This window comes from Drosophila arizonae, unplaced genomic scaffold, assembly GCF_054131065.1.
Source record: "Drosophila arizonae isolate 15081-1271.41 unplaced genomic scaffold, UAZ_ARI_1.0 ARI_Backbone_63, whole genome shotgun sequence".
Lineage (NCBI taxonomy): Eukaryota > Metazoa > Arthropoda > Insecta > Diptera > Drosophilidae > Drosophila > Drosophila arizonae.
Window position 1 is genome coordinate 54586 of NW_028315246.1, and position 14446 is coordinate 69031.

Here is a 14446-nt window from a genome sequence, read left to right on the forward strand (position 1 = left end):
AGCTCGAAAGAGTCAGTGATGGTCAGCAAATCTCGCCTGATGCCTTTATTTCAGCCTGCATGCGAGGGAATCACATACACAATTGCCCTGCTTTTTCTCGCCTCAAGCTTTAGGCTGCCCAGCAGCGTAAAGGTGAGAGAAGAAGGAACAGGGTGTCTTTATTCATTTCTCAGTGCTTTGCATTAGTACTTTCTAGAAATTAGTTGGCAGCTTATTTACAATTCACTTATGTGGTAAGTATTATAAGCTAGTAGTAGGCGAAACTTAATATAAGTGTTTATTAATAAAGTTTGAATTTTACAAATAAATGAGTGTTTTCTTTTTTATATACATATATATATCTATCTAGTAAGGTTATAGTTATTTATACAGATTTATTTTGGTGGGGAAGAGTAAAGACTAAGTCAGATTTTCTTCGTTAAATTCAATTTAGATTACTGTTCTTTAAATACAATTTGGTTTACTATTCTTTAAATTTAATTTGGATTACTATTCTTAAATTTAATTACATTTAGCTGGTTTGTTAGTTGTTAATTTGATAACTCTAGAAACGTCATCAGTCGCTGTCATCCGGTCTTCAGTGGTCCGGGGGGGAAGGCAGAAGAAGGCGCTGCTGTCGATGCTCTTATTTGTAGCTATGTCCAGGTTGTAAGTACTCAGTGGATCCAGGAGAGAGGCTAGTCTGAGACTTGCTATTTATTCATAGGCACCCTTTATTTTCTGGCTTTTGCTTACTTTGTTTCTTTCCGCAGTATTCGTCTTTATTTAGAATTTGTTATACCGTGATTGCTTGCTAGATTATTTATTTGCTTTGCTTGATCTTTTTGAAATTTTTATTTATTGTTTTTATTGTTGGTTTTATTAGTAAGAATATTAATTTATTATTGGCTTGCTATGGGCTTTAACTTTGTTTATATTTAAGTTTTTGGATTTATTATTATTGTTATTATTATTATTATTTTTTTTTTTTAAATCTCTTTTTTTTGTTAGTTTTGACTGCAAGATTCACTCAGTAGCGTGTATAGCGAGGTGGGTATATTATTAAAATATCGTGTCTTAGTTATAAGCTTATTTATTCGTTTTGTTTATCCATTTTAACATTTGTTTTATTTATTAATTTATTGCTAAGTGTTTTTATTATTTGCTTTGTTAAGTCGGTTATTTATTTATAATTATGCTTGTTAAGTGTATTAATTTTGTTTTTACTTAGGGTTTAGCACTTTTATTAATAAGTTTTGTTGCGAGTGTTGCATATGTAAGTAGAAGTTTAGCCCGTTTAGTTTTGTTGCTTGTGTTTATAGTCTTAATTTGCAGGAGGCATTAGTTGAGGCGGCCATGTTGTAAGATTGGTAAGTACATATTTGTTTTCGTCGTTTACTTGCATATTTATTATATTAAGTTGAGATCATTTAAAATTGTCAGCAAGAGAACTTCAACTGCATGTATTTCGATGATTTATTTTATTGGATCATAGAATTATTTGTATTCGCGCGAGGTATTTGTTATATTTGCGTGTGCTAGCGTAGCTTGCGCGTCAATTTATCTTTGAGTAGGGTTGCTTACTTTATCATTATCGAGTTTTAGTATTTTGTACAGTTTTATCGTTATCGAATTTTTAACATTTTGTGTATTTTCAGCTTTGTTCTTATTTGGTGTCTGGATTCGCTTCGGTAAGTAGTTTCAATTTATTAGGATTCCGGAGTTAATTATTGTTTGGTGAGTACTGTGTTATAGTTTAAAGTTGTTTGTATTATTTCAGTGTAATTTGTTTCATTGCAGGTGGCACCAGAGAGGACTGCCAAGTTGATGATGGCTGGGTAAGTATGTGCTTTTATATGTAGCAAAAAGGACTGGCTTTATTATTATAAATCTTTTTATTTCCAGATAAGACGTGGAAAGTTACCGAGTCTGATTTTATAGTATATACATAGGTTATTTGTTATTCTTAGGTTATTGTTTTGTTTGTAGAATTGTCATTAGTTTTTTGTTTACTTGTATCCCTTAGTGTGAGTTATTGTTTGTTTAGACTTTGTTTCATTTAGTGATTTTTAGGCTTTTAGGAATATTTGTCTTGTTATTTAGTGTAGTAATTTAAGATTGCATTTGCCTGGTGTAATTTGAGTTTTAATATATGGCGCAGAGTATTTGTTTCCTTTGTGGCTATCGAATTTTGTCAAATAGCGTACTTTAGGATGTGTTCATACTAGGTGTTTATGTTTGGATTATATTATGCTTATTTAGTTTACGCAGGTAACTAAGTTGTTGTTTAATAGGTCTTTTATAATTTATAAATTTTTATTTTTATTTTATTTTATTTATTTATTTATTTTATTTCATTTATTTGTTTTATTTTATTTTTATTATTTTTTTATGAGCAGTACGTGCGAGGGTGGGTATCAAAGTTGCTTCCTTTTGTTTCTTGTTGAAGATGTCTGCTTTGTCAGCTTCTTTTCTTCGCTTAGACTTGTCTTGTTCTCAGTATTAGCGTTTGATTTAGTTTTTGGTTGTTATGTGCTATATATATTTATTGTTTGATTTATTATTATTATTATTATTATTTTTATTTTTATTTTATTTTTTTTTTTTTCCATATCTGATTGTTGTTTTATTAGTGATGTTATTATTATTAGTTAGTTATAGTGTAATTACTAGTTAGTTGTATTGTATTATATTATTAGTTATTTAGAATTGCATTAATATGTTTTGTATTTGTGGGGAATATTGTATAATGTTGTTATTATTAGTTAGTTATAGTGAATTATGTTATTTCTTTGTAGCTGTGAATTATTTATTAGGTAGCTATAGGTGTGAAGCTAGGTTGGAGAGCGATTGTTTATTTTCCTTCTAGAAAATAATTTTATAGTTTCCCAGTTTTTATCAATTAGAGGGCTTTATAGTTTAAAGGTACGTGATGAGAATTATTGATTGCAAGCTGTTGTCTAGTCTAGTTATTTTTTATTTTTTGTTTTTTTGTTTTTTTTTTTTTTTGTTTGTTTGTTTTTTTTTTTTGTTGTTGTTTTTATTTTAGTTTAGATTTTGCAGCGAGCAGCTTGTTGATTTTAAGTATTAATTTGACTATTGTGTGATTTTAATTCAACAGTAAACTTTTAATGAGTTTGTATTAAGTGTTCGTGTTAGGTTAATGAGAGTATAAACTGCTTACGAAGCTTGTGAGTGGGTAAGCGTTTTGGTGTATCTTGATGTACAAGCAATAGATTTAGTGTTTGGTTGTTGTGTGCTATATATTTTTATTATTTAATTTTGTCTGATTGTTGATTAATTAATTATGTTATTATTATAAGTTAGTTATATTGCAATTACTAGTTAGTTATATTGAATTATATTGCCAGATATTTATGATTGCTTTAATATGTTAGAGTAGTCAAATAGTTTATCAGTTTTTATGATTTAAGTGCTTGTAGTTTGTAGATGTGAGGATTATTGTATATTATTGTTGTTATAAGTTAGTTATAGAATTATGTTATTTGTTTGCTGCGGTATAGATAGTTGTAGGTGTGCGGGCAAGTTGCAGAGCATTTGTTTATTTTTCTTATTAGAGTATAATTTCATAGCTTCCCAGTTTTGTACAAATAGGGGACATTATAGTTTAAAGGTAAGTTATGAGAATTATTGATTACGAACTGTTGTCTAATCTAGTTATTTTTTATTTTATTTTATTATTTTTATTTTATTTTTAATTTATTTTATTATTATTATTATTTTTTTTTTTTTTGTTTTTTTTTTTGTTTTAGTTTAGATTTTGCAGCAAGCAGCTTGTTGATTGTAAGTATTAATTTGTCTATTTTGTTTCTTTAATTCAGCAGCAAAATTTTAGTGAGTTGTATCTTTCAGATAGCGCTTGAAGATGGCACTGTCTAGCATTTGTATTAAGTGTTCGTGTCTGATTAATGAGAGTATAAACTGCTTACGAGGCTTGTGTGTGGGTAAGCGTCTTGATGTCTTGTTGATTGTAAGTATTAGTTTGTCTTTTTTGTGTCTTTAATTCAGCAGTAAAATTTTAATGAGTTGTATCTTTCAGATAGCGCTTGAAGATGGCACTGTCTAGCATTTGTATTAAGTGTTCCTGTTTGATTAATGAGAGTATAAATTTCAGCCTGCATGCGAGGGAATCACATACACAATTGCCCTGCTTTTTCTCGCCTCAAGCTTTAGGCTGCCCAGCAGCGTAAAGGTGAGAGAAGAAGGAACAGGGTGTCTTTATTCATTTCTCAGTGCTTTGCATTAGTACTTTCTAGAAATTAGTTGGCAGCTTATTTACAATTCACTTATGTGGTAAGTATTATAAGCTAGTAGTAGGCGAAACTTAATATAAGTGTTTATTAATAAAGTTTGAATTTTACAAATAAATGAGTGTTTTCTTTTTTATATACATATATATATCTATCTAGTTTTCAGCCTGCATGCGAGGGAATCACATACACAATTGCCCTGCTTTTTCTCGCCTCAAGCTTTAGGCTGCCCAGCAGCGTAAAGGTGAGAGAAGAAGGAACAGGGTGTCTTTATTCATTTCTCAGTGCTTTGCATTAGTACTTTCTAGAAATTAGTTGGCAGCTTATTTACAATTCACTTATGTGGTAAGTATTATAAGCTAGTAGTAGGCGAAACTTAATATAAGTGTTTATTAATAAAGTTTGAATTTTACAAATAAATGAGTGTTTTCTTTTTTATATACATATATATATCTATCTAGTAAGGTTATAGTTATTTATACAGATTTATTTTGGTGGGGAAGAGTAAAGACTAAGTCAGATTTTCTTCGTTAAATTCAATTTAGATTACTGTTCTTTAAATACAATTTGGTTTACTATTCTTTAAATTTAATTTGGATTACTATTCTTAAATTTAATTACATTTAGCTGGTTTGTTAGTTGTTAATTTGATAACTCTAGAAACGTCATCAGTCGCTGTCATCCGGTCTTCAGTGGTCCGGGGGGGAAGGCAGAAGAAGGCGCTGCTGTCGATGCTCTTATTTGTAGCTATGTCCAGGTTGTAAGTACTCAGTGGATCCAGGAGAGAGGCTAGTCTGAGACTTGCTATTTATTCATAGGCACCCTTTATTTTCTGGCTTTTGCTTACTTTGTTTCTTTCCGCAGTATTCGTCTTTATTTAGAATTTGTTATACCGTGATTGCTTGCTAGATTATTTATTTGCTTTGCTTGATCTTTTTGAAATTTTTATTTATTGTTTTTATTGTTGGTTTTATTAGTAAGAATATTAATTTATTATTGGCTTGCTATGGGCTTTAACTTTGTTTATATTTAAGTTTTTGGATTTATTATTATTGTTATTATTATTATTATTTTTTTTTTTTAAATCTCTTTTTTTTGTTAGTTTTGACTGCAAGATTCACTCAGTAGCGTGTATAGCGAGGTGGGTATATTATTAAAATATCGTGTCTTAGTTATAAGCTTATTTATTCGTTTTGTTTATCCATTTTAACATTTGTTTTATTTATTAATTTATTGCTAAGTGTTTTTATTATTTGCTTTGTTAAGTCGGTTATTTATTTATAATTATGCTTGTTAAGTGTATTAATTTTGTTTTTACTTAGGGTTTAGCACTTTTATTAATAAGTTTTGTTGCGAGTGTTGCATATGTAAGTAGAAGTTTAGCCCGTTTAGTTTTGTTGCTTGTGTTTATAGTCTTAATTTGCAGGAGGCATTAGTTGAGGCGGCCATGTTGTAAGATTGGTAAGTACATATTTGTTTTCGTCGTTTACTTGCATATTTATTATATTAAGTTGAGATCATTTAAAATTGTCAGCAAGAGAACTTCAACTGCATGTATTTCGATGATTTATTTTATTGGATCATAGAATTATTTGTATTCGCGCGAGGTATTTGTTATATTTGCGTGTGCTAGCGTAGCTTGCGCGTCAATTTATCTTTGAGTAGGGTTGCTTACTTTATCATTATCGAGTTTTAGTATTTTGTACAGTTTTATCGTTATCGAATTTTTAACATTTTGTGTATTTTCAGCTTTGTTCTTATTTGGTGTCTGGATTCGCTTCGGTAAGTAGTTTCAATTTATTAGGATTCCGGAGTTAATTATTGTTTGGTGAGTACTGTGTTATAGTTTAAAGTTGTTTGTATTATTTCAGTGTAATTTGTTTCATTGCAGGTGGCACCAGAGAGGACTGCCAAGTTGATGATGGCTGGGTAAGTATGTGCTTTTATATGTAGCAAAAAGGACTGGCTTTATTATTATAAATCTTTTTATTTCCAGATAAGACGTGGAAAGTTACCGAGTCTGATTTTATAGTATATACATAGGTTATTTGTTATTCTTAGGTTATTGTTTTGTTTGTAGAATTGTCATTAGTTTTTTGTTTACTTGTATCCCTTAGTGTGAGTTATTGTTTGTTTAGACTTTGTTTCATTTAGTGATTTTTAGGCTTTTAGGAATATTTGTCTTGTTATTTAGTGTAGTAATTTAAGATTGCATTTGCCTGGTGTAATTTGAGTTTTAATATATGGCGCAGAGTATTTGTTTCCTTTGTGGCTATCGAATTTTGTCAAATAGCGTACTTTAGGATGTGTTCATACTAGGTGTTTATGTTTGGATTATATTATGCTTATTTAGTTTACGCAGGTAACTAAGTTGTTGTTTAATAGGTCTTTTATAATTTATAAATTTTTATTTTTATTTTATTTTATTTATTTATTTATTTTATTTCATTTATTTGTTTTATTTTATTTTTATTATTTTTTTATGAGCAGTACGTGCGAGGGTGGGTATCAAAGTTGCTTCCTTTTGTTTCTTGTTGAAGATGTCTGCTTTGTCAGCTTCTTTTCTTCGCTTAGACTTGTCTTGTTCTCAGTATTAGCGTTTGATTTAGTTTTTGGTTGTTATGTGCTATATATATTTATTGTTTGATTTATTATTATTATTATTATTATTTTTATTTTTATTTTATTTTTTTTTTTTTTTCCATATCTGATTGTTGTTTTATTAGTGATGTTATTATTATTAGTTAGTTATAGTGTAATTACTAGTTAGTTGTATTGTATTATATTATTAGTTATTTAGAATTGCATTAATATGTTTTGTATTTGTGGGGAATATTGTATAATGTTGTTATTATTAGTTAGTTATAGTGAATTATGTTATTTCTTTGTAGCTGTGAATTATTTATTAGGTAGCTATAGGTGTGAAGCTAGGTTGGAGAGCGATTGTTTATTTTCCTTCTAGAAAATAATTTTATAGTTTCCCAGTTTTTATCAATTAGTTTTTTTTTTTTTTTTTTTTTTTTAATGATCTCCGCCTCTTCCCATTCTCGTACATGAACAGCTGACCTGCAGCTGCATGATGAGGGGAAGAGTACGGGGATAGTCTTTATTTATTTAATACTTCACAATAGCATTTTATGTAAATATAAATAGCGCCTATGAGATAATTAAAATCTAAAAAGGACAATATTTGTCGAAACTTATCATATAATGATTCAATTTAAATAGCCATAAGTGCACAAAAATAACAGTGCAGCTTAATTTTACAAAATACTTATATAAGAGCAATTTAAAGATAATACAAATTAACAATAAAGTGCTTGAGTAACTGATTAACGACTAAATAGATAATTAAGATTTAAGTTTAACAATAGTAATAGATGGCATTAATTAATATAATTCAATTATTTCATTAATAAGCATCTACAAGATGCACAGAGAAAATAGCCCAAAGTGGCCAATTGGAATAATAGAGAAAAGTCGAGACAAAGTCTGGTCATTTTCTCAAATATGGGCTTAAGCTAAAATTAACTTAAATTACAAAAAGTTTATGACAATTAATATAGATAATTAAATAGAAATAGTTTAACAATTCATTTTAGCAGTTTTGATTTAATTAATTTTCGTTCGATGTATCGCAAATGCAATTTGGAAAGTGACGATGCACCCCTGGCTTTGTGCCTATCGGAGTGCATAATCAAAACAAAAACAAAAAACAGCTGATTGAAAATTGCATTAAATGCAAATTTTATGCTGCTAATTGGTAAGTTTAAATATTAACAAATAATTAATTGAAATTAATTATATGAATAATTAATATTAATTAATTATCATATTTTTATATAAATGTGGCTGCTATTATACGAAATACAGACGGGCGCAATACTGTAGACAGCGGAATTGCATTAAGTGCAAGCTGACTAGCAGGTGAGTTTTGCAAAATAAAAATTAGAAATTGTAAACGTGATATTAATAAAGATGATAATTAATATTAATTGATTATTATCTTTATATAAAAAAATAGCTGCTACCATACAAAGTGCAGAGGGGCGCAAAGCTGGAAATAGCCGAACTTTCCTGTTCGTATGTCTATGAAGAACACACATTAATGATCTCCGCCTCTTCCCATTCTCGTACATGAACAGCTGACCTGCAGCTGCATGATGAGGGGAAGAGTACGGGGATAGTCTTTATTTATTTAATACTTCACAATAGCATTTTATGTAAATATAAATAGCGCCTATGAGATAATTAAAATCTAAAAAGGACAATATTTGTCGAAACTTATCATATAATGATTCAATTTAAATAGCCATAAGTGCACAAAAATAACAGTGCAGCTTAATTTTACAAAATACTTATATAAGAGCAATTTAAAGATAATACAAATTAACAATAAAGTGCTTGAGTAACTGATTAACGACTAAATAGATAATTAAGATTTAAGTTTAACAATAGTAATAGATGGCATTAATTAATATAATTCAATTATTTCATTAATAAGCATCTACAAGATGCACAGAGAAAATAGCCCAAAGTGGCCAATTGGAATAATAGAGAAAAGTCGAGACAAAGTCTGGTCATTTTCTCAAATATGGGCTTAAGCTAAAATTAACTTAAATTACAAAAAGTTTATGACAATTAATATAGATAATTAAATAGAAATAGTTTAACAATTCATTTTAGCAGTTTTGATTTAATTAATTTTCGTTCGATGTATCGCAAATGCAATTTGGAAAGTGACGATGCACCCCTGGCTTTGTGCCTATCGGAGTGCATAATCAAAACAAAAACAAAAAACAGCTGATTGAAAATTGCATTAAATGCAAATTTTATGCTGCTAATTGGTAAGTTTAAATATTAACAAATAATTAATTGAAATTAATTATATGAATAATTAATATTAATTAATTATCATATTTTTATATAAATGTGGCTGCTATTATACGAAATACAGACGGGCGCAATACTGTAGACAGCGGAATTGCATTAAGTGCAAGCTGACTAGCAGGTGAGTTTTGCAAAATAAAAATTAGAAATTGTAAACGTGATATTAATAAAGATGATAATTAATATTAATTGATTATTATCTTTATATAAAAAATAGCTGCTACCATACAAAGTGCAGAGGGGCGCAAAGCTGGAAATAGCCGAACTTCATTAATTGCAAGTTGACTAGCAGGTAAGTGAATTTTGCAGAAGTTAATAAAAACATTCAAAGATTATTAATGATGATTTTTTCTTTGCAGAATACATGAAGTACAGCAAGGAGACTTAGCCATATGGGCTGCATAGCCAATAGGGCGCGTATTTAAGTTAGTTTTAAGTAGGCTTAAAATGTGCATTTTAGGCGCAAGCGCCGTCGCATATGTTCGCTGCACATATATATGTGCCGAAAATAAAATTTTTGAATTGTCAATTAGTGTTAATACTTAACTTAGATCTCTATGTGATCCAAATACGACCCTATAGGCAGCAAGTGGTGATGGTGGTGGTAGTGGCCGCGGCATTGGCGCAATACCCTCGAAAACAGGTAGTCGTTGCGGCTGGTGGGCTGCTGCTTGTGCGGCTTCGTTGCGTTGCTGGGCCTCCCGTCGGCGAAGGAATCGTTCTCTGCTTTCAGCTATTTCGTCGGCTTCTCTTTGCAGTTGCCGCTGAGTGCGTAATGCAATATCGTTGGCTAAATGCGTGTTAACGAGACTCGTGTATCTAGCCAAAGTTATCCGCTGTGGGATAAACGGGTCATAGGCTATGTTTTTGGCCAGATTGTTGCTATGAGCGCGAAGTCTGTCGTAGTATTTAGCGCAAAGATTATTGAGTATCTCATCTGCAGACAAGACGTCCAGTTCAGTTCTGATGCGAGTGTTCGAGATGAAGTACTGAGCACCAGAAATGGCTCTCAGAGCTTTATTGTGAACGACTCGAATGCGGCTGAATTGCGCCTCAGATAACAGAGCGCCCCATACAGGCAGCGAGTATTGCCAAAGTGGAGCAACTAGCTGCTTGTATATGATGACTTTAGTCCTTAGACTCAATTTACTGTCTTTATTGATGAGCCAATCTATCTTTTTAAGCCTAGCCCTAACCCTAGTAACGACCGTAGTGACATGTTGTGAGAAGCGCAGTTTCGTATCTAGAGTAACACCCAAATATGAATGAGAAGTGCCATTTTCAATGGTTTCGTTGCCAATGCGAATAGCCTGATATGGCGCTATAACTCTTAGCGTATGCATGATATGCATAGTCTTGTTTGCATTAATTGTAATGCACCACTTGCTCGCCCATTCAGCCAAACTATCCATATACGCCTGCTGCTGACTGAGCGCGACTGCTTGACGAGAGTCAGCCGAAAGAACGATGACGTCGTCAGCATAAGTGGCAATCAAAGTCCCTCGCGGATAAGCTGGCCTTGGTATATCGCTGGTGTACACATTGTACAAGATAGGCCCGAGCAAGCTACCTTGTGGCACACCAGCGTGAATTTGCTTAATACCTGAGCGACAGCCACCGTGACACTCAATAATAAAAGTGCGATCTGTTAGATAGCAGCAGAGGATGCGGTAGAGAGCATCCGGCAATAGCATCTTGAGCTTATACTTCAAGCCTGTATGCCACACTCGATCAAAGGCTTCTTTGATATCCATGTACACAGCGGAGCAGTATTTATGGTCATCAAACGCTTTAATAATAAATTGGGTGACTCGACCCAATTGCTGTTCAGCTGAGTGCGCCTTGCGGAATCCAAACTGGTGGCTGGGAATCGCATTTACAAGAGTATCTTGCTCCAGCATACGGCTCAAGATAAGATACTCGAGTATCTTTGAGAGGCCAGACAGCAGACTTATTGGCCTGTATGATGCGACGTGTTGCGTAGGCTTGCCAGGCTTATGCACCATCTTCACCATCGCTAACTTCCAGCAAGAGGGGAAATGACCCAGTCTAAAAGAGTTATTGCATATCAGGACGAGATACAGAATAGCCTTCATCGGCAGCGCTTTAATGGTGTGATTATCAATTTGATCCAATCCAGCCGCTTTTTTGTTCTCTAGCGTGCTGATGTGACTGATGACCTCAGCCGCAGTGACTGGCCGAAATGAGACTGAAGCAGTCAAAGATAGCTGGCTAACTTGAGCCTCGATCTCGGCCAGATCACTGGGCGGCGTAGTCACGATTGGCTGAAAACGCTGCTCAAGACTCGCAGCAAATGTTTCGGCCTTCTCGGCTGTTGTCTTGCACCAGACATTTTGCGCATTAGAGCCATTGCCACTGGAGGACTTCAACAGCGGTAGATTTGGAGCAGGCTGCCGCTTGATCTCGTTGGTCAGCCGCCAGAGCTTCTGCATACTATATCTATCAGTTGGATCGATAGATCTAAATAGCTCTTCCTCATACTTCTGCCTAGCATATATGAGCTCTTTGCGTATGCGATTCGACAGCCTGTTGCAGAGCATCTTAAGCATCGGATTGCGACTTCGAGTAAGATAGCGCTTGACTTGCTTATGAGCCTCGATTAGTTGCAGGGTCTGTCTATTTACACGATATCTAGTCCTCTTTATCGTGCGTGGGTGCTGTGCATTCGCATAGTTTGCAGCATCTTCAATGTTTTTTACAAAAATATTGACCGCATCATCAATATCGTCAGCACTGTTGATCTCAGTGTTGAGCAAGATTTTGTCGTTTAGATAGCTCTGAAATTTGTTGATGTTAGCGTTCAGATCAAGTAGATGGCCTTTTGCTCTGCTGGTGACAGGCTTCTCAACCAGCTGAACTTGCAACGGGAGATGATCAGAGCTAAGCTCGAAAGAGTCAGTGATGGTCAGCAAATCTCGCCTGATGCCTTTAAATAGCGCAAAGTCAATGGCAGACGGAGTTTGGCGCGAATTAAACGGAAAATGGGTGGGCGACCCAGTTGCCAGAATGTTGCAATTCACTTGTAGAATACTATTGACTAGCATTCGGCCACGGAGACAAGATCTGGCGTTGCCCCACCACTGACTTTTCGCGTTCCAGTCACCACCGACTATAAAAGTGTCACCCAGAGAAGATAGCAGGTTGTTGAAATCTTGCCCAGACCAGATGACTTGCGGCGGGCAGTAGATTGAGACAATATTAATGTGACGGCCATTTTGCAGGCTGACTGAAACTTCGACAGATTGATGCGAGTCGTTAGATGTAAAGCGCATAGCATAATGGCATATCTGTTGTTTAATTATAAAGGCTGCACCTCCTCTGCGCCTGTTTGAGGGGTGATTTGCTAAATAAACAATATAACCATTAATAGCAATGCTATCGCTATCAGTCAGATGCGTCTCAGACACTAGCATTATGTCTACATCGTGCTTGACGAGATACAGATTGAGCTCATTAAGCTTTTTCTTGACACCTGCAGCATTCCAAAAAGATATGTTCATGTTGTTGACACGTTGAGATACAGCAGGCTGCAGTGCAGCGCTGCGTCTACTGGCATTTGGGGAAGTGGATACATTGTTAGACATTTAAGCGCTCATTGGGACCAAATTGGGCCAACAGGCAGGCCGTGAGTGTGGTCATCATCTCAATGAGTTTGTCTATTTTAGCCTCTAATCTAAAGCTAACTTGCACTGGCATACTTGGCACATTCGCATTCATTGGCTGCTCGAAACGTTGAAAATGAACACCCCCACTAACAGGATGCGCACCCCCATCTATTGGTTGCGGATGCCTACGGCGCGTACTCAGACTACGGCTACGTTTTGGCTGCGGCGGCCGCTGCGCGCTTGCCTGCCTAGGCAAACGAACTTGTTGCTGTTGTTGTTGTTGCTGCTGTTGTTGTTGTTGCTGGCTAACTTTGGTGGCTTTTTGCCTAGACTGACGCTGTTTGCTGCTAATAGCCGGTCCGACAGGCTGAGCAAATTGAAGGCCCGCCCGAAGAGCAGCCGAATAACTGGGCCCTGCACTAACAGTTTGCGGTCGTGACTGAGGGGGGGCTTGCTGAAAAAGATTTGGCATATTTGACAAATTTGGCATATTTGCTCGATTGCTCTGAGCAGCTGCAGTGGGAGCAGGCTTGGCTAAACTGTTTATGACCTTTGCTAGCTGCGTGGCACTTTCATTTTCGCGCTTCTTGCACGCTTCTTTATAAGAAGGGCAGCCTTTGTAGCTCGCGGCATGTGGGCCGGAGCAATTGGCACACTTTGCTGGAGTTTGGTCGCCTTTTTGCTTGCCACAGTCCGTGGAAGCATGATTGGCGCCGCACTTGACGCAGGCAAAGGGGCGACGGCAATAATTCTTTGTGTGCCCGAATTTTTGGCACCTATGGCATTGAGCAATTTCATTAGTTTTATACGGCCGCTCAATTTTGACACGCTGGTTGCCAATGGCCGTAATTTGCAGCAATTCTGCGTTGTTTGCGCTGACGGCCAACTCAACCTCAAAGAGGTCAAGCGGCTCTTTAGAGAAGCGTGATTTAATGCCTCTTAAGAAGCGAACTTCGTGCCCTAATTTGGCCAACTGCTCACGGATATAGTGATCCGGAGTGGAGAAATGCAGATGCCGAATAATTTCTGTTCGTATGTCTATGAAGAACACACATTAATGATCTCCGCCTCTTCTCATTCTCGTACATGAACAGCTGACCTGCAGCTGCATGATGAGGGGAAGAGTACGGGGATACTCTTTATTTATTTAATACTTCACAATAGCATTTTTTTATAAATATAAATAGCGCCTATGAGATAACTAAAATCTAAAAAGGACTATATTTGTCGAAACTTTTCATTAAATGATTAAATTTAAATGGCCATAAGTGCACAAAAATAACAGTGCAGCTTAATGTTACAAAATACTAATAAAAGAGGCAAATTAAGATAATTCAAAATAACAATAAAGTGCTTGAGTAGCTTACAATAGACTAATTAGATGAGTAAGATAAAGTTTTAACAATAGTAATAGATAGCATTAATTAATATAATTCAATTTTTCATTTATAAGCATCTACAAGATGCACAGGAGAAAAATAGCCCAAGTGGCCAATTGGAATAATAGAGAAAAGTCGAGACAAAGTCTGGTCATTTTCTCCAATACGGCTTAAGCTAAAATAGCTTTGATCTCTATGTGATCCAAAAATACGACCCTATGGCAGCAAGTGGTGATGGTGGGTGGTAGTGGCCGCGGCATTGGCGCAATACCCTCGAAAAACAGGTAGTCGTTGCGGCTGG

General features: G+C 34.6%; 1 long non-coding RNA gene across 1 annotated transcript; it reads right to left on the bottom strand.

Moving 5' to 3' along the window:
• Positions 1 to 4432: 4432 nt before the first annotated feature.
• Positions 4433 to 8320, bottom strand: LOC149267689 (uncharacterized). Its single transcript, XR_016271560.1, has 2 exons — positions 5098 to 8320; positions 4433 to 5044 (listed from the first exon to the last, which is right to left on the bottom strand). It is a non-coding gene; the product is annotated as an uncharacterized LOC149267689 (long non-coding RNA).
• Positions 8321 to 14446: the final 6126 nt, after the last annotated feature.